General features: G+C 43.9%; 1 long non-coding RNA gene across 1 annotated transcript in view; it reads left to right on the top strand.

Annotated features, from left to right (window-relative positions):
- The first annotated feature begins 14,250 nt into the window (after positions 1 to 14,250).
- Positions 14,251 to 26,332, top strand: part of LOC114486120 (uncharacterized) — a 30,136-nt gene continuing 18,054 nt past the window's right edge. The window contains exons 1-3 of the long non-coding RNA XR_003679370.2: positions 14,251 to 15,293; positions 21,002 to 21,059; positions 23,933 to 23,993. This is a non-coding gene — a long non-coding RNA (uncharacterized lncRNA). The remainder of the gene's footprint in view (positions 15,294 to 21,001; positions 21,060 to 23,932; positions 23,994 to 26,332) is intronic.

The raw sequence follows: 26,332 nt of genomic DNA, 5'->3' as shown, positions 1-26,332 counted from the left end.
TCTGTCTTTCCCAGCAGCATGTGCCGAGGTCCTCCCAGAAGCAGCTTGATGGGGTAGAGAGAGCCAGGGCTTTGGAGTCATACATGAATTCAGATCTTGGCTGGATCACCAACTAGTTGTGATCTTTGGCAGGTCTGAACATTTCTGAAGTAGTTTGAGAATTAAAAGAGATGCGATATTTAGCACCCAGCATCTGGCATGTTTATAACATGTCAATTCCCTTCCCTGTTACCACACAATTAGCTCCCCTTGTAGGCCTCCCTGGGTGCTGAGACCATCCTAGAAGAGATGAGATATGCATCAGAGCCACTGCCCAGCATCCTGTGGGAGCTTTGCATGAATTCAGACTGCCAGGCATGGGAGGGAGACCATGGCCACTGGGCTCCCAGGTTGTCCCAAAGCCTTGTTACACTGTCAGCTCTTCATAGGATCTAGCATCCTAGGATCAAATGCCCAGGTTATCCCTAAACTGCTTAAACCTCTCTGCTTCCCTCTACTCCCATGCATTGTCCCAATCCACATGTTGGGGATTTTGACCTGAGCTAACTGTTGTTGGATTCTCCCTTGTCATCTCTCCCTTTGGGGAGACCTTCCTTAAGTGTCTAGCCTGGTACCCTGCTTAACTCCTGTCATCGTCTCTCCCTGGGATGAGGCCTGGCTCTCACATCTCAGCCCTGGTTGGGTTCCTAATCTATGCTGGCACATCTTCCAGTATCACCCTCTGCCTACTTGGTAACCACAGGCTCCTGGACTTTGACTGGCTCCTCCACCTGCCCATCTGCTCCAGTCCTGAGATGGAAATGGCTGTGCTACCCACGACACAACTCCTGGAGCACCCAGCTGCCCTTCCAGGACCAGTCTCAAATCTGGGTGGGTCATTCCTGTTTCTCTCTCTCATCACAAGGGATCAGGCCCTTGCTTGATTCAGTGAGACCTCTCCCCTCCCCTCAGCCCCGGACTTACCATTCTTTTTTTTTTTTTTTTTTTTTTTTCCAAGTATACAATACCACATTTTATTATTGCTCTTTTAACTACAATAATTGCTGATAAGAAGTGCTTGTTTGATAAGAAAGTTTACATTATTTTTTCTTTCTGTGTTTCCTTTGCCTTAAGAAGATTTTAAAGAGAAGCTTACTTTCTTTTATATACTACAGTAACTATTACTATTTTTAGAAGTTACAAAGTTCATCCCCAATAATTTATTTTTATTTAACATTTATAAGTTTGCTGGGCACTAAGAGTTTCTACCATGTTATGTTTTGTTTTCCATTTATTTATTTATTTTATTTATTGTATTTTTGGCTGCATTGGGTCTTCGTTGCTGCATGTGGGCTTTCTCTAGTTGAGGCGAGTGGGTGCTACTCTTCGTTGCGGTGCGCGGGCTTCTCATTGTGGTGGCTTCTCTTGTTGTGGAGCACGGGCTCTAGGCACACGGGCTTCAGTAGTTGTGGCACAAGGACTCAGTAGTTGTGGCTCGTTGGCCCTAGAGCACAGGCTCAGTAGTTGTGGCACACGGGCTTAGTTGCTCCGCTGCATGTGGGATCTTCCCGGACCAAGGCTCGAACCTGTGTCCCCGGACTTACCATTCTTCATTCCTGAACCATTTCAAGCCATCACACCGTTGTGCAATGTAAATATTTGGTGACAAATTGTGACTTGTGTGGAATTTGGAAAGAAAAGGGGAAGCCGTTGCATTAAGGTGGAGCTGTCTGCCTGAAACGGCCCTGTGATATTAAGATGGACACTTGATTTCTTGCCACTTTGTGTGGAACGATGAGGTGCATTTAATGTGTTATAGAAAATATCTAGACATACATTAATCTTTTCCAAAATCCTAATCAACTCTGAGTCTTCAACAGTGCTTCTAGTTTCTACATTAATTCAAACAATCCAGATATATAGAACAGGTAACATAAAGCCATAGTCTCTTCCTGGAATCACTTCTGCAATTTCCTCATAAATGGCACTCTTTATGGGCAGCAAACTCATATTGATAGCTTTTGGATGGCTCCACTTCCTTCTGTCATTTTTCCATACCAACAAATTGACCAGTATGAGTCAGCTTGGAAAAGCAGTCTAGGCGGACCATCTAATGTAAAAACTCCAAGTAAAGGTGTCAGAATACAGTCTATGGTGGCAGGTCAGCTTTTGATGTTGTTCAGGCTTACAGTGCCGAATCAGAATCTGAGGCTGCATCTGAGATGATATTACTGGGCTATAGGCCAAGGGCAGCAATTAGTCCTATCATGTATCAACTCTGATCTATCAGTAATGGCTTTCTAGAGCACTACGCTAAAAGAAGTTGGGAGGCCCAGTCTGGGCTGAGTGAGAGAGAATGCAATGATTGATTAGTGATGTCTGCCATGGGCAGGACAGCCTAGTAGCTAACAGCATGGGTATTGTAGTCAGACAGAAGTTCAAGTTCTGTCTCCACCACTTATTTGCAGGGTGACCTTGGGCAAGTTACCTAATCACTTTCAGGCTTATTTCTCATCAGTAAAATGCAGATAAATTATAGCACCTGCTTCACAGGATTTATTATGAGGATTGGTTGAGATAATTCATGCCAAGGGCTTAGCAAAGTATCTGGCACAGAGTACTCAATAAATATTAGCTGTTAGTAGCATAAATATTACAGGCAAAGGACGGGGTGAGAGAGCTTGTGCTTGGCATATCTGCCTTTCCAGGTTCAGGCTTATATGAGTGCTTATAGGGACGTAAGACAACTTTTAAAGGCATTTGTAGAGGTTGTTGGACCTTCTTTATTCTTAGGATACTGTCAAAAGGTTTTCAGTTGTTGTTGGTATAGATTTATTTTTTTCCTGCTTAAATACAAGTGGTGTCTCAGGATCTTCTAGTAGCACAGACCCTCATTGTAGGTATATACAAGTCTGATCTGTTCTTCTAATTGGATTCTCATTGTTTACAGGACAGAACAAAATATCAGCATGGCTTAAAAAGATTTACCCCTGCCTGATTTTCCAGTTCCTACTTCTCTCCAATACATCTCCTGAGCTCCAGCTGTACTGAACCACTAATTTCCCAAATTCATTGTACTGGATAATCACAGCTGTGATTTGCAGCAGAGCCTACTCCAACTTCAGAGGGAGGCTGTAATGTTTTACTATTAACCAGCATTATCTGACAACCAACTTTTATTGCCTGCAAAATCTCCTTTTATTTATTTATTTTGGTTAGTTTTATTTTAGCAAAGAGAATCCCTTATTCAAAGAAGATGTCTTATGTCACAGAAATCAAGCAAGGGTCATTCATTCATTGATAGTGACTGCTTGAGGCCTAAATGCTCTTCCAGCCTTTCCCCCAAGCCCACATTCACTGCTGCAAGTGCCCACAGCAGCACTTCTCCAGAGGACCCACTCTCACCACAGGCTTGGCTTTTTAAACTTTAGGGCACCAAATCCATGTTAGCAGTGGACCTGATATGCCTGAAATTAAGATGCATCCTCATGTCCAGTGTTCCCTAAGGCATTAGCAGGTCGATCCACCAAGAGCCTGCAGGTCCACATATGAAGCTGGCCCGGTGATGGCTTTCAAGAAGGACTTCATAAGCTTGAGAAGTAGACAAGTCATTCATGTTACTTTGGTTAAAATGGCTTTGGGGGATGCTAACCAGAAGAAGAAAAGTGCCAGATTTCACATCTCCTCTGAATTGAAGTCTAGTCATTCAGCTACTCTGTTCTCCAGTAATCTCCTTGTGGGATTTCAACTCCATGGAACAGGACCTGTGCTACTGCATTGCAGTTCACAGAAGTGTTCTGCAATGTCACCAGAGGAAGGAAGAGAGATTGTGGCCCAAACTAGAAGGAGCACACGGGGGCGGTGGTGGGGGACAGCTCCTAGGTCAGAACAATCCAGGTTCAGCTATACAAAAGGCTCCAAGAGTCTCAAACTGTTCAACAGTCAGCTAAGAATGAAAGTAGCAAAACAAAATTGGGTTCAACTTCAAGGTTAACCAAGTGAAAAGAAAGCACATACATTAAGACAATCTTTTAAGCCAATTGGCAAGTTTTACAGGAACTAGGCAGTGGTTGGGAAACATTATACCAAGGCCAAGGGTGGGGCTGAAGTCAGGCCTCCTGGTGGGTTACTGGGGAAGCCACCTCTCTGGCCAGATGGGAGACCACGAGCTAAAGGTCGGTGGTACTCTGACCACATAGTCCAAATCACCTTCTAAGATATCCCCGTGTTTCCTTCCAACTTAGTGCGAAATTATACCTAGGCATGGCAACAAACACCAAGATTTTAGTGCTAGAGCAAACCTCAGAGCTCTGTGACATGCTTTACTTCCAGATGGGGTAAGCTAGGCTTAGAGAAGCTGAGAGACTTAACCAAAGCTATATAGCTAGTGAGTGGCAAATCCACGAGAGCCCAGGCCACCCGACCTGGTTCAGTGCTTTTTCTAGTACCCAGTCTGATTCCCAGTGTCTGGCTTCTGGAAATTCTTGTTTTCCTATGGCGCCATGTTTCATGTGTGCTTTTGTTATAAATTCTACTTATAGCTAATAGTGGAAGTATTAGCAGCCCCTCTGGTGGTAAGAACTGCCTCACTAGTTTTCATTTTGCAGGCTGGACCTGACTACAGGAGATTAAAATGAGTTTTCCACTTTCTCTTTTGGTAAAACGACATTCCTAATGCAATCTTGCTGCCTGAAGCTGCGTCTGGGGGTGGTATGCAGCATTCAGGGTATTTATTCAATGTCAACAAGAAAATAGTTATACTCAAAATCACAGAGTTTACTAACTAGTCCACGAGCTAAAACTGGTCCATATGGAAAAGCAGTGATTCTGTAAGGCGAGTAGATTTGTGAGCTAAGAGGATATGCTCTGTGAAGTTCCTGGAGGGGGAGCCCAGTGAGGGTCGGAAGTGATCAGGGAAAACCTCATGTGGAAGATGGGACATGTGTTAGTCTTGGGATAGATTTATGAATGGGGGACTCCATTGCCAAGGGAAGGGAACACCAAGAGTGAGGGCAGAGACAAAGGAATATGCAGGGCATCTTCATGAAGAGTCGGCTGGACTGGGACGGAAGAGGAGATGGGATGGCAGAGAAAGAGGCTGGATGATATATAGTTCCTAGTAACCCAAAAAGAAGATTATAAGTGAGCCACCATAGGAAATGGGGAGCCACAGAGATTTTGAGCAAAGAAATGACATGAATGTAGTTCTAAAAGGTGATTGGTTTGTCCTGGCATGCAGGACAAGTTGGAGGACACACAGACTAGAATCAGGAAAACTTGCCATTACATCTATATTGTAAGATATGAGTATGAAACATCAAGAACCAGGGTGTACCAGTACAAATGGAAAGGAAGCTACAGGTATGGTAGACATTTGAAAGGAAATACTGAACACATGCCACCTGCTCATATTGGCCTAAGTAGCCTTTGTTCATTCCTCAAAGTGATGAAACACCAAATAGCTTTGCTTTTGAAATATTATATCATGTAAATGTCTATATATCAATATTTATAGGTTTCTCATGATTTACTTCATTTTCCAAATATTTAATTGCTTCAGATGAGGTTTAAAATATTGGATGCATTTTGTAGGGTGGAATTAGCAGAATATTTTATGGTTTTCAAATGTCATCTCAAAACACCTTTGAAATCTTTCAAGGCTCTGAATTTCACAGCAGATGACATATTATTCAGGCTCTTTCAGATTACAAGAAAGAGTCTTACCTAAATTATCTTAAGCGATGAAGTTTTACTGTTGGAATTTACAGGGAAGTAAGGAGGTAGGCCAAGTGCTCAGCAGTTCCATGGCCATTGTGGGTCCTGCATATTGGTCCAGGGCTTTCACAGTGGGATGCACAGTAGGTCTAGATTGAATCCAGGGTAGCAATAAAGCAGTTTTTAAATTTTATTTATTTATTTTTGACTGCCGTGGGTCTTCATTGCTGCGTGCAGGCTTGCCCTAGTTGTGGCGAGCGGGGGCTACTCCTCGTTGCAGCGCACGGGCTTCTCATTGCAGTGGCTTCTCATTGCAGTGGCTTCTCTTGTTGCAGAGCATGGGCCCTAAGCTCAGCAGCTGTGGTGCACAGGCTCAGTAGTTGCAACTCACGGTCTCTAGAGCACAGGCTCAGTAGTTGTGGCTCACGGGCTTAGTTGCTCCGCAGCATGTGGGATCTTCCCGGACCAGGGCTCGAACCCGTGTCCCCTGCATTGGTAGGCGGATTCTTAACCACTGCGCCGCCACGGAAGCCCAATAAAGCAGTTTGACATGATTCACGTTACTGTAATGGCTCCTGTGTGACCCGTCTTGTGTGTGAGCACCTCTCATACTCCCCAAGAGCACTGTTGTCAATCATTGTCACTATCCGATGTGGAGGACCACCACTGGATAGTGTTTCTCCCCGAGGCACCATGTAGAAGAGTGTTTTGCATCATCGTCATCCCATACTTGATGGCCTTTGACTGGGGCTCCATTCCTATTGTCATCAGCTAGAACAAGGTTGCTGTCTCTCATCACAAATGACATAAACCATAGCCATTCAGGCAGAAAGGAAAGCCTGGGGTCACTTTCCTCAGCAAGGGTCTGTGGCAGACACTCAGAGCTCCTCTGTTTCAATGGGGTGGACAAAGTATAGATGTGAGTGGAGGCAGAAGGAGAAATTGTCTTTATGAGAGAGTCATATAATAGCTTCCTGAGTTTCTAAACTTAGGAAGACAGCTGAGTTTCAAATGGGCAAGTGTTTGTGTATATTTCAACTTATCACTAGCTTCTGCTTACATCAAAAATTTCTCTCCTCTTTCACTGATGAGACAGGAAATATGGTCAGACACAGCACACCTTGGGAATATGAGAATGTTCCATATTTTATTGTGGTCTTTATTGGAAATTAGATATCAGAGAAGGTCAACTGCCTTTTTTTTTTTTTTCTGGAGTCCAGAATTTGTCTAAACTACTTCACCCAAGTTATTATCAATAATTAACTAATGATTATCTGGTGAGTACCTACTTTACTCATTAGCTTCAAGATGTATTATTATTTCATCTCATATACTAGCTCTGACCTATTAGAGTGGTTCCTAGAATGTTCCTGGGTTGAGAAGGATTCTAAGGTTTTAACCTTCCTCAAAAGGAAAAAAGCCAACACTGATTAGTGACAACTCCATGAGTATAGGAAGGAGGAAAAGGAACATATACATGGTATTTGCCAACATTATACCAACCTTACACCCTCACATTATTCTCAGTAATGTGCCAGCTCCTTACCCCATCCCAGTTTGCTGCTCCTAAAACTTGGAGACTTTGTTGATGCCTGATTTCTTTCACTTCTTCACCTCCACCCAAGCGCATGTTATCAACAAGGCCTTTCTGAAACCTCTCTCTCCCTTTCCATTCGTCCAGCCATAACCTTGGTCCAGTTGGCTTTGTTGGCTTTCAAAGCTGTTGTCACTTAGAGGGGAGTGGTAGAGTCCAGGAGATGCCAATTAGGTGCCCAGAAATTGTCCAAATTGGCAGGTCCTTGGGGATCTGAGATCTAGTCTTCCCTCAACCTTGTAAGTCTAAAAACTCAATTGTGTCGGGGCCCCAAATTGGACCCAGAGGGAAGTGATTTATATGAATCAGTCATAGGAGACTGATAGATAAAATAATTACAGGAAAAAAATGTACTGGCCTTAGAGAAAATTGTAAAGTTCTCTGATCTGCACATTTGTCCCTGGTGAGAAATTTCCATGCAAGTCAGGACATGATCAGAAGGGGGTTCGGTGAACATGAAACCAAGGTAGGGAACTACTGTGGGGTCTAAAGGGAATGAAGCCGTGATGACCCATCTCCACATAGGGATGTCTCATCACCATTTCCCCTGGACAGTCTGGATAAGCGCTGCCGTGCTCCCCTCTTCGCCAGTCTTCACGCTGTGACGAGCCTTGGTCAACATGCCCTTTAACAACATGGATATCGCCTTAGCTACTGTCAAGTTGCTCCATTCAGTTTGTCCTGAACAGCCTTCATTTTTAATACTGAGTGTTGATTTTGTCAGGGGAATCCCTCCAGGTTTGGGGGGTTCCCCGCTCCCATGCCTACCTAGCCCACTTCCTAGCTGTTTAGCTAGCTTTACCATCTCTAGATTTCTAACTAATTCATTTGCCTAAAAAGACCTTTCATTATTTAACACATCTGATGGGCCCAGGTTGACAAAATCTTTCCACAGGCAGTGTCACCCAAAGTCCTCACCGTGGGCTTGGGCAGCAGGTAAAGCGTTGATTCCCACGCGAGGGAGGAAACGAGGCCCGGAGAGGACTCAGGCAAGTTCCTGCAGGGAACCCACCCCAGCTCCAGGCCTGGGACCATGGCTCCTGTCTTGGGGACCCATGTTTTCTCTGCCACCCACCCTCCCCTGCTCTTTTTCTACTAAAGAAGCTTGTAAAAGTTCCCAATCCCTGCTCTAGAGGGAGGATGAAGTTCCTAATGATGGGTTTTCAGGCCCTCACCCCATGTCTGACTTCCTGCTCCCAACCCCACAGACTTTTCATTCTGCCTATAGTCATGTGAACCCTTTTCCCATTTCCACTTGCCCCTGCGCTCCAGCCCCTGCTTTGGCAGCCGCTGAGCAGAGAGAAAACAAGTTCAGAGTGTGCTTCTGAGTCCCCTATGTGTGCCCTTCCCCAAGCTACCCGGGATATCAGTTTGGCAGGTCACCTTCTGCTGGCAGTGGGCTCAGGACCTGGAGATGGCAAGGGGAGGGGAGGGACAACAGGCTGAGAACGGGATATTTTCAATGCATGTTTGATTCTCATCAGCATTCAGGGCTCCTCATTAAGCCACAGATGCGGTGCGGAGGACCTGTTCTTCATTTTGAGTTGGCAAGGCCGGAAGCCCCATTAGCAGTAATATGCACCAGTGAGACTCCAGGGAGAGGAAGAAGGCTGAAAGGACTAGAGTTTCTGGCCCATTTTTAAAGAAAAGAAGAGAATGAGAGACCCATAAAACTCAGAAACATTCTTTTCCCTGGGCTCATTCACATGGAAATGCAAGTCTGCTGATCAAGGACAGGGAAGTGATGGCTCTGGAGCAGGGGTCAGGGTGACCTCCATCTCCTCTGCTCCAGCCCCATGTGCCAGCAGGACTCACCTCCTGAGCCACCAGTGCCAAATGGAAAGACCTTAATGTCACATCTTTGGACACTTGGCAGGAAGAACCACAAGTGTTCAATTACTAAACTAATAAGCACTCAAGACCCCAAACAGCCCTTCATGGTGCACGTACTCCCAAGCTTTGGGTGCTGGGAAAACTTCTCATCAAGCACAAGTCTCTTTGATTGCTATACTCATGATAGGAGCAGAAAAAGGATAGCAGTAATGACACTGGCAGTGGCTGTCAAAAGTTCCTCTGAGGGCTTTGTATGCTGGGTATGAGGCTCAGGCCTGGTGGGTGTCAGGGTTAATGCAGGGAAAGGAAGTTGTGGATCCTGTTCCTTGAAACTTAAAGAAACAGATACTAAAACAAGATCTGTGTTTTGCAACCAGATCTCTTAATGACCAGTGTAGAGAGCAGTACCGCCTTTGTTTTAACACTGCTTCTCACTTAATCTCTAAGAATGCCACCCTGAGCTCAGCATTACAGATGATGCATGGGGAGGTGCCAGCCCTGGTTCCAGTGGCACAACCCTCACCTTCACTCAGTGAATTCTCAGCCCATCCTCAGAGCCACTCAGGGAGGTACGCAGGGTGGTGTTAATCTGTCCATTTTGCAAATGAGGAAATTGAGTCTCTGCGTGTAAATGATCTGCCTATGATCCGCAGAATTTAGACTCAATCCCAGACCTTCTGACCAACTCCAGTACTTTTTCCAGGAATGCACTTTCTAGAAAGATCTCAATCTAACCCATGAGGTGGGGATCGGGAAGGGGCATCAGATTTGGGACTGTGAATCACTCTCAGTTTGAAAACAAGTTTCATGACATGGGCTTCCCGAAGATCCACCAATTGTTAGACTTTCAATAAGAGGCCTGAGCTAAGGCTCTCATCTCAAAGAGCAGCCTAATATTAATATCTTCAAGAAAGATATATTGCGCCCTTCAATTTACAAAGTTGACTTCCTGTACTTGACTTCATGTTCTGCTTTCCAGCTGGCATCTGGGTTTCACATTCCTCTTGTTGATCATTTGCTCTTCCTTCTACGACTGCTGACCTTTTTCTTTCCTGTCCTTGGGTTTATTGCCCTTTTTACTGTCTTCTTCACAATGCTGTTTGAGGATACCTGTTGTCAGAGACCAGAAACTCTGTGTCCATTAGAGGAAAGAAAATAGAGAAAGCCCTTCAGTGAAGCCTCAAACATGTGGGCATCCTACCAGCACCAGAACATCTCAAGCATCACAGATTATGTATCTGGAGCGCACTTATCCATCAGACCAGAATGGTGTTGTAGAGTGATATCAGCCTTCTAGGGTTCTGCTTAGGGAACAGAGGGGTTTAGAAGACAGAGATTGACTCATTTTACTAGTGAAAGGTGATTTCCCCAAAGTTACATGGCTAGTCAGTGGCAAAACAGAAGCTCATTTCTACTTGTGTTATTCTCCCTCCCCCCTTATAATTTGTAAGACTGAAGGATTGGGAGGAGTATCCAGCACCTTTTTAGGTGAGAAAATAAGTCATACAAGCCTACGTTCCTTTCCCACATAGTTTTTCTGAAGGCTGTAATGGTGAGCTAAGAGGATCTTGCCAAGAGGTACTTGAGGGAAAGATCTTAAAGAAAAAGGTCAATCTATCCTCTCTTAGACTCTTAGTCTTTCCATCCATTCCTTTAAGGTATGAGTAAGGAGTACGAAATATGATTATGTAATCCTCAACCCAAGGGCACTACCTCACCTGGAGTAAAGAATTGAAAACAGGATTTTCCATCTGGGATGCCTCAGGTGAAAGCATTTTTGCAATCTTCGGCTTGAATCCTGGATTATAAAACACAGTGGCTACATAAAATGCCCCCATATAACACTTCTCTATAAAGAAAGACTTACTGTGGAGCCCTCAGATTTGTCCGTATCTAAGCAGCTTAAAGGACTTGCCTGCCTTTGTTTTCCCTGACAGTGACCTTATTTTCTGATTTCAAACCCAAGACTCCAAATCTGGCAAAGTCTTGCTTTATATTGTGAGTTAACTTATACCTAAAGTCTTATAAATGTGTAAAAGTCAAAGTGCATTTAATCAATGCACTTAGCCAAACATAGATACAAAAAAAACCCCAAAATACATGAAATCAAGACTGTCCCCATAATATTTTTCATGGGGAGAATCATGAGTTGCTAGTTTAGTTTTTTTAAGTTTATTAACATTTTTAGATATATTTGGTTACTTTCTTTTTAAAGTAACTTTTTTCATATTATAAAACTTAATATTCTTTGTAGAATATTTAGAAGACACAAATAGGCAAAAACTGTAAAATTTTAAAACTTTATGATCTTACCTATTCAAGATAACCAGTGTTTGGTCACTTATTTCATTTTCCTTCCAGACCTACACACATACTATGTAAGCACATGCACACGTGTACACCCGTGAACTTGTGGACACACACCCACCCCCACTGGATTAAATTGTACAAACAGCCTATATGTTTTTCCATTTAATATTCCAATAAATACTTACCTATGACATTATTTCAATGACTGATTTGTATCTCTTTGTATGGTATTAGTTAATTAATCCATCCCACATTGTTTGGTTATTTTAAAGCTACAGTAAACATCTTTGGAACTAATTAATCACTCGAGACGTTTCTCAAATTCTGAAGCAGCGTTTTCCTAAAATGTTTACTTCTATCACATTCATTTTCAGTAGCAGGGAAGTTATAAAAACTGTTAAAGGCTTGCAAACCATCATCCTCAAAATAACTTAAGACGGTGACTAAAACGCGTCAGATTGCTAGAAATTCAACTTTAGTAATAAAGGGCAACGTGATCCACAAAATAGTATCTCTTCAGGTATTTGTTTTACACAATTCTTTTTTTAAAATTTTAATTGAAATGTAGTTGATTTACAGTGTTGCGTTAGTTTCAGGGGTACAGTAAAGTGATTCAGTTATACATATATGTATATATTCTTTTTTTACATTCTCTTCCCTTATATGTTATTACAGGATATCAAGTATAGCTTCCTCTGCTATACAGTAGGTCCTTGTTGGTTATCTATTTTATACATAGTAGTGGGTATATGTTAATCCCAAGCCCCTAGGGGTGAGGGAGGAGCCAATGTGGTGTTGCAAGAAGGAAATTGCTCTTCTAGGACTGGTGTGAGAAGATCACCAGCTCGCACCACACACAATCAGCACCCTGAACTCCCCAAGGGGCCCTTCTTGCATTTATTTTTCCCTTCTAGGTTGACCTTCACTAGAGAATAAAACTTATAGAGAGGTGGCGAATTACATGTGATTTGTCCTGGGTTCCGTGACCCACGTCCTCCATCCTATCATCGTTCATCATGACTGGCCCCCGTGCATTATTAATAAACAGAGGGAGGAGGGCTGATGAAGACATGGTAGAGAAGATTTGAGTGCAGTTCCTGGAAGACTGGTGTGGGCTGTCCCACATACAAGTCAGCAGAAGCATATTCCCTTTGTTGCCGGAGACGAGATTAACACCGTTGGTTTCTGCACCACTCATCAGTGTCAAAATTATGAGCATAAGTTCCGCAAGAGACACACGTCATAGCCCAAGTAACAAAAGCTTCCTTCCTAGAATGTTTGGCAATGGTAATTTCCTACTAGTAATGTAAATTATGGTTGGTCACAAGGTTTTTTGTTGTTTTTGTTATTATTTATTTATTTATTTGGCTGCGCTGGGTCTTCGTTGCTGCGCACGGGCTTTCTCTAGTTGCGGCGAGCGGGGGCTACCCTTTGTTGTGGTGCGCAGGCTTCTCACTGCGGTGGATTTTCTTATTGCAGAGCACAGCCTCTAGGTGCGTGGGCTTCAGTAGTTGTGGCGCACGAGCTTAGTTGCTCTGAGACATGTGAGATCTTCCTGCACCAGGGCTCGAGCCCATGTCCCCTGCATTGGCAGGCAGATTCTTAACCACTGTGCCACCAGGGAAGTCTGGTCACAAGGTTTTTAAAAAATATCCCAAATTTCTTATACTAAGCATCTGACAAAAGAAAAAAAAAAAACCAAAACCCAGCTCATCAAATTCTCAATTTCTCATCCCAACTTAAATGTATAAATTTATGAAAAAATGGCCACTTCCACATTAGCTGGTTTGGCTACTTTGGAGCAATTTTGGTTTTCTACTACAGCCTCTTTCCTCCATAAAATGCCTTGCTAAATGCCTCTGTTTCAGGTGCCTGATTTTGGCTGCTGGTGAGAAGAGCCAAGGGATGCAATCAGCCCCTCTGTCTCTTCTATCTTCAGGCCTGGACAGGGGCCCTCCTCCGCTCAGTGGCCTTGGATATGGTGTCTGCATTCATTCCCAGCACAGGGCCTGCCCCAAGGAGGGGACCTCCTTGCAGAGCACTCTTTCCCCACAGTCCCTGATGCCCATATTCTGAGATAAAGTAAGCCTGTGCTCCATCCCCTCTGCCAAGCTTCTGCTTATCACTAGGCAAGGCAAATATCATTGGAATGTTTCAATGTGCTACTAACCAAATTCCAATGCAATCCCAATCACTTGGTTAAGCGTTTTGAGCACCCACCAGTCCTGGCGTTCAGTCCTTGAAGGAGGTCAACAACACCAATGAGGATAAATATCAGCTTGCCCTTTCACATTGAACATGTCAAGCTGACCTACAAGGATATAAGCACCCCAAGGGCTGCAATTTCTGTTTTGTTCTCTAATGCTTCCCCCTAGTACACCTGGAATGCTACCAGAACAGTACCCTAGAGTGCCAGGGACATAGCTGGTACTTAATAAATGATTTTTAAAAATCGAGTTAATATTTCCTTACAGTGAACAACCCATTCTTGAACTTCATATAAGTGCAGTCATTTAGTATGAGCTCTTTTATATGTGTCAGAGTTTTAAACTCAACATGTTTTAGAGATTTATCCATGTTTGCATATATTAGTAATCTGTTCTTGTTTATGGCTGTGTAGTATTCCATGCATAAATATTCTACAATGTGTTTATCCATTCTCTAGTTGATGGATATTCTGCTATTTCCAGTTTGGGGCTGCTATGACTAAAGCTTCCAAAAACATTCTTTTATGTCTTCTTGCAGATGTATGTTTTTATTTCTCTTGGGTAAATACTCAGGAATGAAAATGCTGGATTTTAAGGTAAGGATAACTTGATAAGATTCTGCCAAGCTAGCAATAAATATTGATTGAGTCCTTTAAAATGTATCCACATAAGTTGTTCTTTCAATTTGAAATATCCTTTCCCTTTCTCAATCAATTATCATAAAATTCATTTTTCAAGGTTTTGTTGCATAAGGACTTACTTCCCTGATTGTCATAATATGTATTCAGCAAGTTTAGTGTTTAACAGATATTTATTGCACATCTACTAGTTTCCTGGTATTTTATCGTTTTTTGAGGCTACAGAGGTGGAAATCAATCCTTGCCTTCAGGAAGCTTGCAGTCTAGTGGAGAAGCCCGATAGACAGCTGTGATGGGGGATAGTGAGGCGTGCACAGGGTGCTAAAGGGGCTGCAAAGAGGAAACACATAACTCGGTCTGAGAGGTCGTTCTAGAACTGGAAGCCTCAACTGAATGTAATAGTTTGTGGAAAAAGAAGAAGACATTCTAGGCAAAGAAAACTGCAGGTATGAAGAGAGATGAAGGAGAGCATGCTTCATTTGGGAACAAGTGGATCCCGCTGGCTGGAGCACTGGGCATGAGTGTGGGTCAGGGGAGGCACCAAGGAGACAAAGGGGGCTGGGGAACAGCCAAGACCTGGATCACAGAAGGCCTTGAATGTCATATTAAGGCATCTGGACTTTACCTGCAAATCAATGGGGAACCGCTGAATGGTCTGAAGCAGGGGTGACGTAGGATTAACTGCCTCTCCTACTTTTCCACAGCAACTGACTTGACTTTTTTTTTTTTTTTTTTTTTCGGTACGCGGGCCTCTCACTGTCACGACCTCTCCCGCCGCGGAGCACAGGCTCCGGACGCGCAGGCTCAGCGGCCATGGCTCACGGGCCCAGCCGCTCCGCGGCACATGGGATCTTCCCGGACCGGGGCACGAACCCGTGTCCCCTGCATCGGCAGGCGGACCCTCAACCACTGCGCCACCAGGGAAGCCCTGACTTGACTTTTATTACACCACTTGTTCCAATTTGCCTCTTGCTGCTGTGGTTTGTACGTGTGTCTCCTCTCCATCTGGCCCTCAAGGTAAGCCTTGTGAATGTCTTCGGGATCTCCATGACCCCAAAGCACCTATCAGCTGGTGTGTATATGGTAGGCGCAAGTGCTTTGTGGGGTTGAGCCATGAATTCCTAGAGGTAACCATCACCCTTGGGGCTGCTAGACTGAGGTTTAAGGAGGATGTTCATTTTCCTTGGGGCATAGATCCCATTGAAATGGATTTGAGAGAAAAGTTCTAAACTCTAAGATGGAAGAAAGGGGGCAGAAATCACACATAACTAAGAGCCCTCAGTTTTTCCTGTCATGATTTTATCTGCCTCCCACCCCGAATTCCACTGAGGTATTTTGGAGCTTTTCCAAAGCAAAAACATGGTTGCTTTTCTGAAGCTTTCTGGAATTTCCATCTAGTGAACAGATGGCATTGCTTTCTTATGTAGAGCGAAAGAATCTCATGTACTCAAACACTGAAAGCTTGAGAAAACACACAGAGCCTGGGTAGTAATTATAATGGGGAAAGAACATGATATGTCAACAGAGAGCTAGTCTCTGTACAAAGCAAGAATCCAGTTGGTTCCTTGGCAGGTAATGTGGCCTCTGCAGGGAGTGTCAGGGTTGAGGGTGTGTGTGCACCGATGTGGTGCTAATAATGGGTCTGGGCCAGGCTAGGGTCTCATCTACCAGCACGACTGAATTGTCTTCTCTCTATATATAGAAAGTTCCTATTATGTGCTTGGCCCTGAGAATCCAGAAGTGAAAAGACACAGTCCCTGACCTCAGGGGCTGTCAGCATGGTGGTGGAGACAGACTCATAAAAGATCTGCACAAAAATTGATAACAGAAAGTAGAAATCTCTAACCCAGCCTGGAGAGATCAGGGGAGGCTCCTGCGGGAGGTGACATGTGAGCTGAGTCTTATGAGTGGGCTGGGAGCTGGCCAGGAGGGGTGGTAAGGAGGTGAAGTAAAGGGCAAGACTGCGGACATTCCGGATTGAGGAGACAGTGTGAGCAAGGGCATGGATGTCCCAGGAGTGAAGTGGATACAGAGATGTCATATAAGCAATGCTGCATGGCTGGATAGGGTAGGGAGTAGCCAAAAACGAGGCTAGAGATGCAAGCTGGGGATTAGAAATATCTGAATATAGGGAAATACTTGAGCAAAACAACATTACACAAGTTCATGCAAATTACTTGCATAACAAGGTGCATCCTATCAGGAAACCTGCTTACAAGGTTGACAGCATGGGAATATTTGGTAACAGAACCCTACTGCCAAGACCAACACATCTCACAAGGAAGAAGTAGTCATTTATTCATTTAATCTAAATACATATAGAGAGCAGGTGCTCAGTGCTAGGCACTAGAAGTCCATGATGAATACTATATTCCTGACAAAATGACTTGTACTTTTCATTCTGCCCAAGGTGAGGACTCCATAGATAGTTGTTCAATAAATCAATGATCAATTTAAGCCCCTGCCCAAGGAGTTCACAGTCTATTGGGCAGATCAGAGAGGTAAGCAGATGATTATGATAGCAAATGATTACAATTAAGATAGGACAGGGAACTCAACCTAAAAATGTCTGCAAGAACCAGAAAAGTAAAATAAGTAAATGAAGAGACCTCCAGGTGAGGGACAATAGGGACTGGTGGGGACTACAGCCAGTAGAGAGCGTGTTCTCATTCTCAGGGGGATAGTTGCTACTCAACTCCAGGTAAATTAGGATCAAAAGAAGCTGGAAGTTTGTGCTTTTATCAAGTGAACGTTACTGTGTAAATTGGTTGCTCCCACACGCTCACGGTTCCAGCATGATCAGCCTGGTACCTACATGGAGGTGGCCTGGAGAGAGAGACATTGGTTAGCAAGACACAAGGGCTGAATACCTGCCTTTCTGGGTGAACATGGCATGGGACACAGAAACCTGCATGATCAGAGGGGGACACGATAGTCCTCGCAGCCAAGAGGGCAAACAGTGTCAGTCACTGCCAGGGACCCCAACCTCCCGGCAGCCCATCAGGCTCATGTGCACGTGTTTTAGGTCAGTCTCTGGCCTTCTTAGGTCAGGACTGGGCTCCAGTGCAGCTCCTGCCCCAGAGAGGACTTGTGTGCAGTTGCTAATTCTCTGGCCACAGGGATCCGTTTGGGGCTATTTGTTCTGTAGAAGGAAACAGAAGATTGCAGCATGTCAGAATCCTGCTCCTCCTTCTGCACCGCTGCCTCTCCCACCACATTAAAAACTACTGAACAAACAGAGAAATCAAAGATGATTATATGCTGCTGGAAACCCGCGTGCTTCCGCCTGGCTGCGTACCCCTGCCAAACTGTTATGTAAGCCACGGCCCCACTCAGGCCTGGAACCAAACAGAGATGCCATTGACAGCCTGTCCATGACCTGCTCATCACCCACATCTTTCCCCACATCCTGTCTCACCTGGAGTGAACCTTCCCCCCGGCGGGGGAGGGGAGGGCCACAGCACAAACTGACAAGCTGCTTTTACATTTGTTTTGGGATTTCCCTCTCTCCCTTCCCAGCCAGTTCAGAGGTATGGGTGGGTCAGGACTAGGAGTTTACTTTGGCCGGCTTCCCAGCGAATGAGACGTTTTATACAGGAAAACTCCATCTGGCAATCCTGGGGAACTGAGTGTTTTTCACCCTCTGAAGTGAATAAGTCATTTTGGATGTTTAGATACCAGAACTGAACAAGTAACTTCTAGAGCCCGAGTTGACCTCTCGGCCAGACCACACTGCTCTGATGACCAATACTTATTTCTATTTAGGGATTCTGGGCATGTTCCCCAGCCCTAAACCACCTAAATGGACTTAGAAGAGCTTTTCCTTTGATGTGTCAATGACTTGAGTAAATGAGCTGAATTCTCAGGCTTTTATTTTTTTTCTTCTGCACCACAGGGTTTGGAATACTCAATAGCTCTGATAGCAAGTGCACTAAAGGTTTCCAATGTTAATTATGACTTTTTGGCATGGTTATAATTATATCTGAAGTGAGCTCCCATCTATTTACTGTTGACAGTGTTCAGGAGTTTATATATTCATAAATATTCAACACTGGGATTCCACTCCTTTCCCTTTTGCAGCCTTAACTGACCATACTCCACATGAGAGATTTAAATCTCAGGTAGAAGGGCCTGAACTTTGGAGTCAGATAAAACCTGTGTTGGAGACACAGCTTGTTCATTCAGAGTCTGTGTGACCTTATGCTGTAGCTTCAGCTTGCTAAGTCCCTCGTCTACTGGTTCCCCTTAATTTTCCTACATCACTTTAGAGAACATAAGGCTTCCAAGGTCCAGTTCTGGCTTTGGAGAATGGCTGACCGTGTCCACCTCCTCGCCCTCATCTCTTTTCCTATTAACTCTGGAGGGAGCTCCTCACAAGCCAAGGGGCCAGGGTGGTTGTTCAACTCTTTCTAACTCTCAGTGACCTAGAATCCAGATCTTATAGTTGATACAGATGTCTCCTCCCAGGAAGATGGCCAGCAAATTCTTATTCCTTGCACAGGCATTCTGAAAAAGCTCACACCAAAGAAGGAATTGCCTTTTTTTAGATCCCAGTCAATAGAAGGGCTAGTCAATAGGCCCCTGAATCCTGATAAGAGATTTATGGGGGTATCACATATTGCATTATGGCAGAGAGAGAGAGGAAACTAAATATACTGAGAACTATTTTTACTAAGTGAAACTATTTTGCACACCGTGAAAACAATCAACTGCCCTCCCATTGTCTGAATGTAAATAGGGGCACCAACCTCAGAGCCTAACCCTCTTCTTATAGGGAAGCTTTGCTTCCCACTCTGCTTCAAGATGACCTTTGGCTGGAAACAAAATGTGGGTCTGAATTCAGTAAAGCTTGGGTTCTTTTATACGACTCAACTCTCCCGGTCCAGAGGAAATAAAAATCCCTGCTTCTGAAATCCAGTGGCCTCTGTGAGTGAGCTCATCCAGCCCTTAATGGTTTTCTGGATAATAATTAAACTCATGTTGACCAACCTCCTTACGCTGTTATCTAAAAAAAAGGAGAGAGAAGTGGTGTAGTTGGGATGGGGCCCTGGGAAGCAAGCCTTTTTGAGCATCTTTCTCCCTCTGTCCAACTGCTGGCTTCCAGCCTGGCTATACAACCTCCAACAGGAAGCCTCCCTCCTCAGACCCTTCAGATCTCCACCTGGAGAAAGGGGATGAGAGTAACAAGGAGTTGAATAATCTTGACTCAGGGAGTTGGTTTCTTCATAAAACATGCTCTCCTTAACCTGGCTGGGTCAGGGTAGATGAGAGGGAAAAGCAGCCCAGTGAATGCATCAAGGCTGTATCAACCATGCCCCCCAAATGGGCACAGCTGGAATGGGGTGTTTAGCACCAGAGAACACTTTCATGTGCCTGAGAACTGGCCAGCCTGCCAGTTTGAATTTACGAGATCAGCTCTTTGGAAGCCTCCTCTTCAACTCCAGGCAGTTTGACTAATTCAACAGCTCTTAAGAGATGGATAAAGGGACCTGGGTCAGTAACATGCAGTTCAAAGATATAGATAACGAGGTAAAAATGTGTGTGACACATACTTTTTGTCAATCATGCTTTGTCTACAAAATAAAGAGCAACAGGAATCACTGATATATATATATATATATATCCATACACATACAGATTTAGAGATACATAAACACTCCAGTGTACAATTTTGGAACTTCTGCACTAAACTTTAATCATTAATAATTACTGCTCATTCTAATCTGGGCCATGATCTTAGCAAATCAATTGTTTCTGGATGTTTCTAAGAATAAAAGCTCTTCTGGAATACGTATGAGGCTTTGGAGAATGAGGTTTTTTAAAACAAACTTTATTTTTTACAATAGTTTTAGACTTGAAGAAAAACTGCAAAGATAGTACAGAGTTCCCAGGTACCCTTCACCTAGTTTCCCTTATGAGTAACATCTTACATGAGCATGGTACATTTATTACAATTAAGGAATCGATATTGATGCATTATTATTTTTTAAAATAAATTTATTTATTTATTTTTGGCCACATTGGGTCTTTGTTGCTGCACGTAGGCTTTCTCTAGTTGCAGCAAGTGGGGGTTACTCTTCATTGCAGTCCATGGGCTTTCTCCTTGCGGTGGCTTCTCTTGTTGTGGAACAGGGACTCCAGGCATGCAGGCTTCAGTAGTTGTGGCACACGGGCTTTGTTGCTCCGTGGCATGTGGGATCTTCCCGGACCAGGGCTCAAACCCGTATTCCCTGCATTGGCAGGCAGATTCTTAACCACTGTGCCACCAGGGAAGTCCCAATACATTATTATTAACTAAAGTCCATACTTCAAAGAATGAGAGTTTTACAGAAAATTGGCATTAAAATTCTTCAGAGGTATCTTAACTCAAGTTTTCACATCACAGAGAGAAGTTCTTTTCTGACCTCCTATCTCCTCCATCACCTCTTAGAACATTCACTGATTGTTTGCTGCTTTGCTGCTATATGGTCAGGCCGCTCAAGATGGCTGTTCTCTTGCTCTCTGTAAGAGAGCACATCCCCTGCCCGACCAGTGCCTGCTTCACCTATACCCTATACACATGACTGACTTTCCTATGTACTTGTCCCAGACCCCAGCTAGTGATTGTTCTTATCAAAGGGGTGGTGAGGGGTGTGCCCCTCTACTGGTTTCCCTGGTAACTAATGAGCCCACCTGACATCAATTCCCCTATAACAGGTAATCTCCCCTCCCCGCCCCCCTTCCAGGAGCGAAGACTGTCACCATGTCCTGCCCATCGTTGCTCCAGGACCTTGCTTCAGACATGTAAGCTCCCTCATCCATTAAACCATTGATGTCTTTGTGGCTGACGCTGGGCTCTTTCTTTGGTCTTGAAGCTGGGCTTGTAGGCCTGCAGGATGCAGCCCAACAGCTGCCTTCTATCGGCAAAGGAAAAGATCTTTTCTGGTCTAAGAACTTGACTATCCACTGGGAAGCAACTCTCATACATCTTGTTTTAAGTTGTTGCCCTCAAAAGTATTTTAAAATAGTGGTGGAGTGAAATGGTGAAGAGTAGAGATTTTGGAATCAAACAGATTGAATCCCAGTTCTGCCATTTATAAGCTATTACTTTATCAAGCCTCATTTTTCTCATCTGTAAAGTGGAAATAATAATAGTATCACAGATATAGAGAACAAACTAGTGTTTACCAGTGGGGAGAAGGGAGGGGGAGGGGAAAGGTAGGGGGAGAGGATGAAGAGGTACAAACTACCATGTATAAAATAAATAAGCAACAAGAGTATATTATACAGCACAGGGAACAATATTTTATTATAACTATAAATAGAATATAATCTTTAAAAATTGTGACTCACTATGTTGTACACCTGAAACTTATATAATCTTGTAAGTCAACTACACCTCAAAAAAAAGAATGAGATATAAAATATGTATAAATTACAAAAGAAATAATAGTAGTATCTTTCTCACTGATTTGCTGTGAGGATTGAATAACAATATTTCAAAACACTTAGCACAGTGCCAGGCATAAAATAATAGCCCAATAACGGTAGCTATCATTAAGCTTAAAAGGTGAGGCCCTTTTGAAAGGCAACTGTGGTCAATAGACTAGTCAATGAGTAATCTAGATCAATTTGGTCAAAAATAGCTTTTTCAACAAAGATCAATTTCAAAGGTCAGTAGAGAGAAGATAAATCGTTATGGAAGCGTAAACTAAAATGCCTGAAGAATTATTTTCAAATTGGAAAGAAAAAGGTCATTAAAGGGACTGCTGATGTGAAAACATGTGAAGCATTACCCAGTGTCTTTCTCTGCTTTACCATTCCATTTGAAGAATTAAATGATCAGTAAATGCTTAGAGCAGTAAATATCCCTATTGAAGGTATTCCTTGGGGAGAAATGATGTCTCAGAGCTAATTGGGAATATTATGGAGATCTGGGCCCTGTCTACATCTCTGGCTCCTATTCACCATGTCTCATCTCACCACATGCTAATTCTCTAGCCATGTGGAACTACTGCAGTGTATCAAACATGCATGCCCTCTTGCCTTCCATGGCCTTGCACGCTTGGCGCCTTCTGCCTGGGTACACCCCATACTTTCATCTGGCTGACATATTCTTCAAGACTCAGCTCAGGTATCACCTCCTCTGGAAAATCTTCCCCTGCCACTGCTCTTCTGATTAGGGCATACTCCCAGAGGCTCCCAGGCTTCATTCTTGTAACATTTAACCCACTTCCTCACCTCTCTCTCCCACTCTGTTGTAAGTACCATAAGTAACTCAAGTCTTGCATGGTACCTGGGACATGATAGGTGCTCCAAACATGTTGGTGACTGCCTATTCTCTGATCATCTGCAAGCCCACAGGCTTTTGATTCTTCTCTCAAATTCTAAAGTGGAAGCAGTTAGGGGAGGCCCATGTATTTGGTGAAAGCTGCATTTTTACACCTGAAGCATAAATGAGAAAACTTGAAAGTTTACCTCTTTACAGAATATCATTAAAGTCAGTGTAGGATTCAACCACAGCAGATAATCTGTGCAGTGGTTTCCAGGCCCCAGTGCATGACACGATACTGGTCTGTGTGAAGTTTTCCCAAGTCAATGAGGATTCTTCTCAAAAAATTGCCACCTGCTTCGTGAGGCTGCTCAGTGTTGTGAATGGCCTGAGATAGGAGGTGCCTTACAGTTCATGTCCTCCAGTTCTCCCGGGACGGATGTCTGGTCTACCCCTTCCCACCTTCCTATAAATTGTGGCCATTCTGATTGTACAGTTGAGAAAACAAAAGCAAGGTAATTTCCTGAAGGTCTCACAGTTACCAAGTTTTAAAATTAGGATACAGACCCATCTATCTTATTCCAGAGCATTTAACCACCATCTTCTTCAGCTGGCACCTGAACACATCATAGGCTTAGTGCCCAGAAGGACAGAGCCTCCTCATATGGGGCTGAGCTTACAAACCCAGGTCTATATTACTATATTTGTATCCCAGACTAGACTGCACTAGTGCCTTCATATCATTCTGGAAGTGTTTTACACCTCCTAACTCTCTTCTCCCCTTCTTTATCCTGTGGAGTCCTCTGGTACTGGGTAAGGAGAAAACTTTCCAGGGTAGATAAAGAGGGACCTTCCTATCTTATACGATTATATTATACTTACTTACCCCACAGTGGGATCCACTCTGCACCTGGGGATTACAGTGGAATTCCCAGTGGTAGGGATAGTGCCATGTGTCCAATCATTCTACAATAGACTCCAAAAATCTCTTTAAACAGTTAACTTGGACAAGAGCTTTGCACCAAGATAAGTAGGTTTTTAGTGGGGTTTGGGAATTTTCTTTAATATGTAAGATTATTTGTTATAATTTTGGTATCTTCTTGGCATGAAATTTAGTCTTATATGAAACACTAGAAGACACACATAACTTTTAGGTTAAATTTTTGGCACTTTGTGATTTATAAGTCAAAGCAGCAATATACCTACAGTACAAAGTTCCCATGCAAAGCGTCCCTGGGCCCAGCTGCTAAATATTTTCTGGATGTGATTCCGGACACAGGCCTGGAGCAATGGTCATCCTGTCCTCGAACTGAAGAGTGCCTGAGAACAGGTGAGTTGGCTGGCTCTGTGGAAGAAGATGCAACTCATTTTGCACTTAGAGAAGATGTTGTTATTTCTCTTTCAGAGTAATCGTCTTCACTGACAACATTCTTTCCCTGCAAAGTGAGCTGGAACAGAGGTAAAATGTGAGTGATTCAGAAGTGAAAACCCATCGAGCGATGATGAAACAGACAGAAGCAGAAGGCAGACCCATACATACCCTCTGGCTTCTGCCTTTTAGGCCCACAGCAAGTCAGCCTTGCTGTTCTCTCGCTGGGAGATTATTCTGTGGTTTTGGCACGAGACAACGACCTGGGAGAGAAAGCAAAGTCTATGGATATGGTTGCCTTTTCTCCTCTAAGCCAACTAGTGCCTTGTTTTTCTGTGAGTCTGCCACTGTGGGAAAATTGCAAGAGTGTAAAGTTTCCCTCTTTGTCCCCAGCGCACTTCATTTACCAGTGAGCCAAGCTGGGAACAGAGCCGCCTCTCACAGGCCTCATGAATGACTCCATTTTCTCAGGGCAGCTCTGCCCACCCATTGTCTGACTGTCATGCCCTCTTGTATAGGTGTTCCCTGCAGGCCGTCTGTTATGTAACGCCTGTGCAGGGCACATCTCGTGAGAGCGAGAGGATCAGAGAGAGAGAGAGGAAAAACCCAGAGGGTAACCAAGATCAGAATGTCTTCCTGGGGGAGGAAAAAAAAAAAAAAAAAGATTAGCCATCTGTCAGCTCTTTTCCTGGGCTTGTTTGCCTGAGTGATAAACTTTGATTGCTGGCCCATGGCTGACTCAAGTGAGTGCTTCTGTCTATATTATACACAAGATGGAACATGCTGTACCCTCAGGCCCACGCCAGCACAGCTGCCACCTAGGTCCTCCTGTAAGACTCTGACAAGAAACGCGACCCCCTCTCTCTCATGGCCTAGGAGGAAAGGACCTACCCCCTCCTCACTCACCACTTTCTATGCCTCCTTCTCTTGCTACTCCATTGGCCCAGTGAGCCTCTCCATCCTGCTTAGAGGACCATCCACCCCCTCAGACTTTCCTCTGGCAATTTCTAGGTGGCCTTGACTCTCCATCAGAGTTCAGTGTCGAGAGGTAGCTGTCATTTAATGTCCACAAACGGGGACCACTGTCCCCCACATTTACATCACCTGAATGCCATGTCCTGGGCTTAAATGTTATCCATCATCTCTTTTGGTCACATTACCAATATGGTGGTGACATGTAGCAAGGTGGAAGTGGTGTATGTCCTTTTTTCTCTATCTGCCCCCACCATTTCCTCCAGGCTTTTGCTGCAGAACACCAGCTTTGGGGCCATGAGAAGAGACTTTATGGCAAAGAAAATAGGATTACATGGCCAGATATTTGGCCTACTCTGTACCCTTTTTTGCATAGAGTATACCCTGCATACTCTACCTTCCTCTTGGAAAGTTGAAATGCATGCATCATAAAACCCTGAAATGTTTACAGTAAAGAAACCTACATCACTTTGATATAACATGTCCAAACTTACTTGACTGTTAGGCTACAAGCTCCATGAGGACAAGAACTTTACCTGCATTTTTCATGGTTGAATTTGTAGTTCACAGCCCTGTTGTGAGCCTTCAAAAAATGTCTTAAATTAAATTGAAGTGAGTTTATTTGACCCTTTTTTCCAAGTCCTATCCATTAACATCTTACAGAACGAATGTGCCCTGGAATACACTGTGGTAAATGCTGGTCTGCGCCATTCACTAATACTATTAACTGCAATGAAAAGAGAAGAACAGGAGCACAGGTAGACCCAAGAGGAAGACTTTCTGGTCCTCACCTAGAATAGGCTGCAGGATATTGCTCTGTCCACAGCACTTTAAATGCATCCAGCTCACCCACGAGCCATTCCACAGGGAGGATGGTATATGCCTCTGTCTCTGTGGCTCATCTGGACCTTCTGACTCGTCCCACCACCTACTTTCTTTCACTCACCCTGGTTCTTTGAAACCTAGGCTTTAGGAACTGCCTCACAGTAGGTTTTTCTGACTCTCCTCCTTGTTATAAAAATTCATTAAAACAAAATAAAATCTTTTCTCCATCTTCCTGGCTGGGGCTTTGGAGTCTGAAAAATCTAGATTTGAATCCATCTTCTGCCATTTACTTGATGTGAGGTTTTTAGAAATTTCTTGTACCTATCAGAACTGATTCTCTATAAGTAAGGATAATAGCACCTGTTATACAGAGTTTTCCTGAGAAGTAAATGAGCATGTAAGGCTTCAGCACAGTCCCGGCATTTCGCCAGTGTGGGTCACATGACTGCTGTTATTCAATTGCTCTCCCCTCTTACCTGCTGCCTCAGTTTGGGCACATGCACACCTGCAGGTGAGCCTCTTCTTTCCCTCTACTGGGTTAGACCCAGCTGGCAGGAACTCTGGTCCAGATATCCTCTGCCTGTGAGGATGTCTCTCCTCTCTTCCCAGCTGTCCGTTCGTTGTTGCTGCCTTCAATAG

The sequence above is a fragment of the Physeter macrocephalus genome, chromosome 4, assembly GCF_002837175.3.
Source record: "Physeter macrocephalus isolate SW-GA chromosome 4, ASM283717v5, whole genome shotgun sequence".
Lineage (NCBI taxonomy): Eukaryota > Metazoa > Chordata > Mammalia > Artiodactyla > Physeteridae > Physeter > Physeter macrocephalus.
Note: the sequence above shows the minus strand (reverse complement) of the source record. Positions and strands in the feature narration are given on the sequence as shown.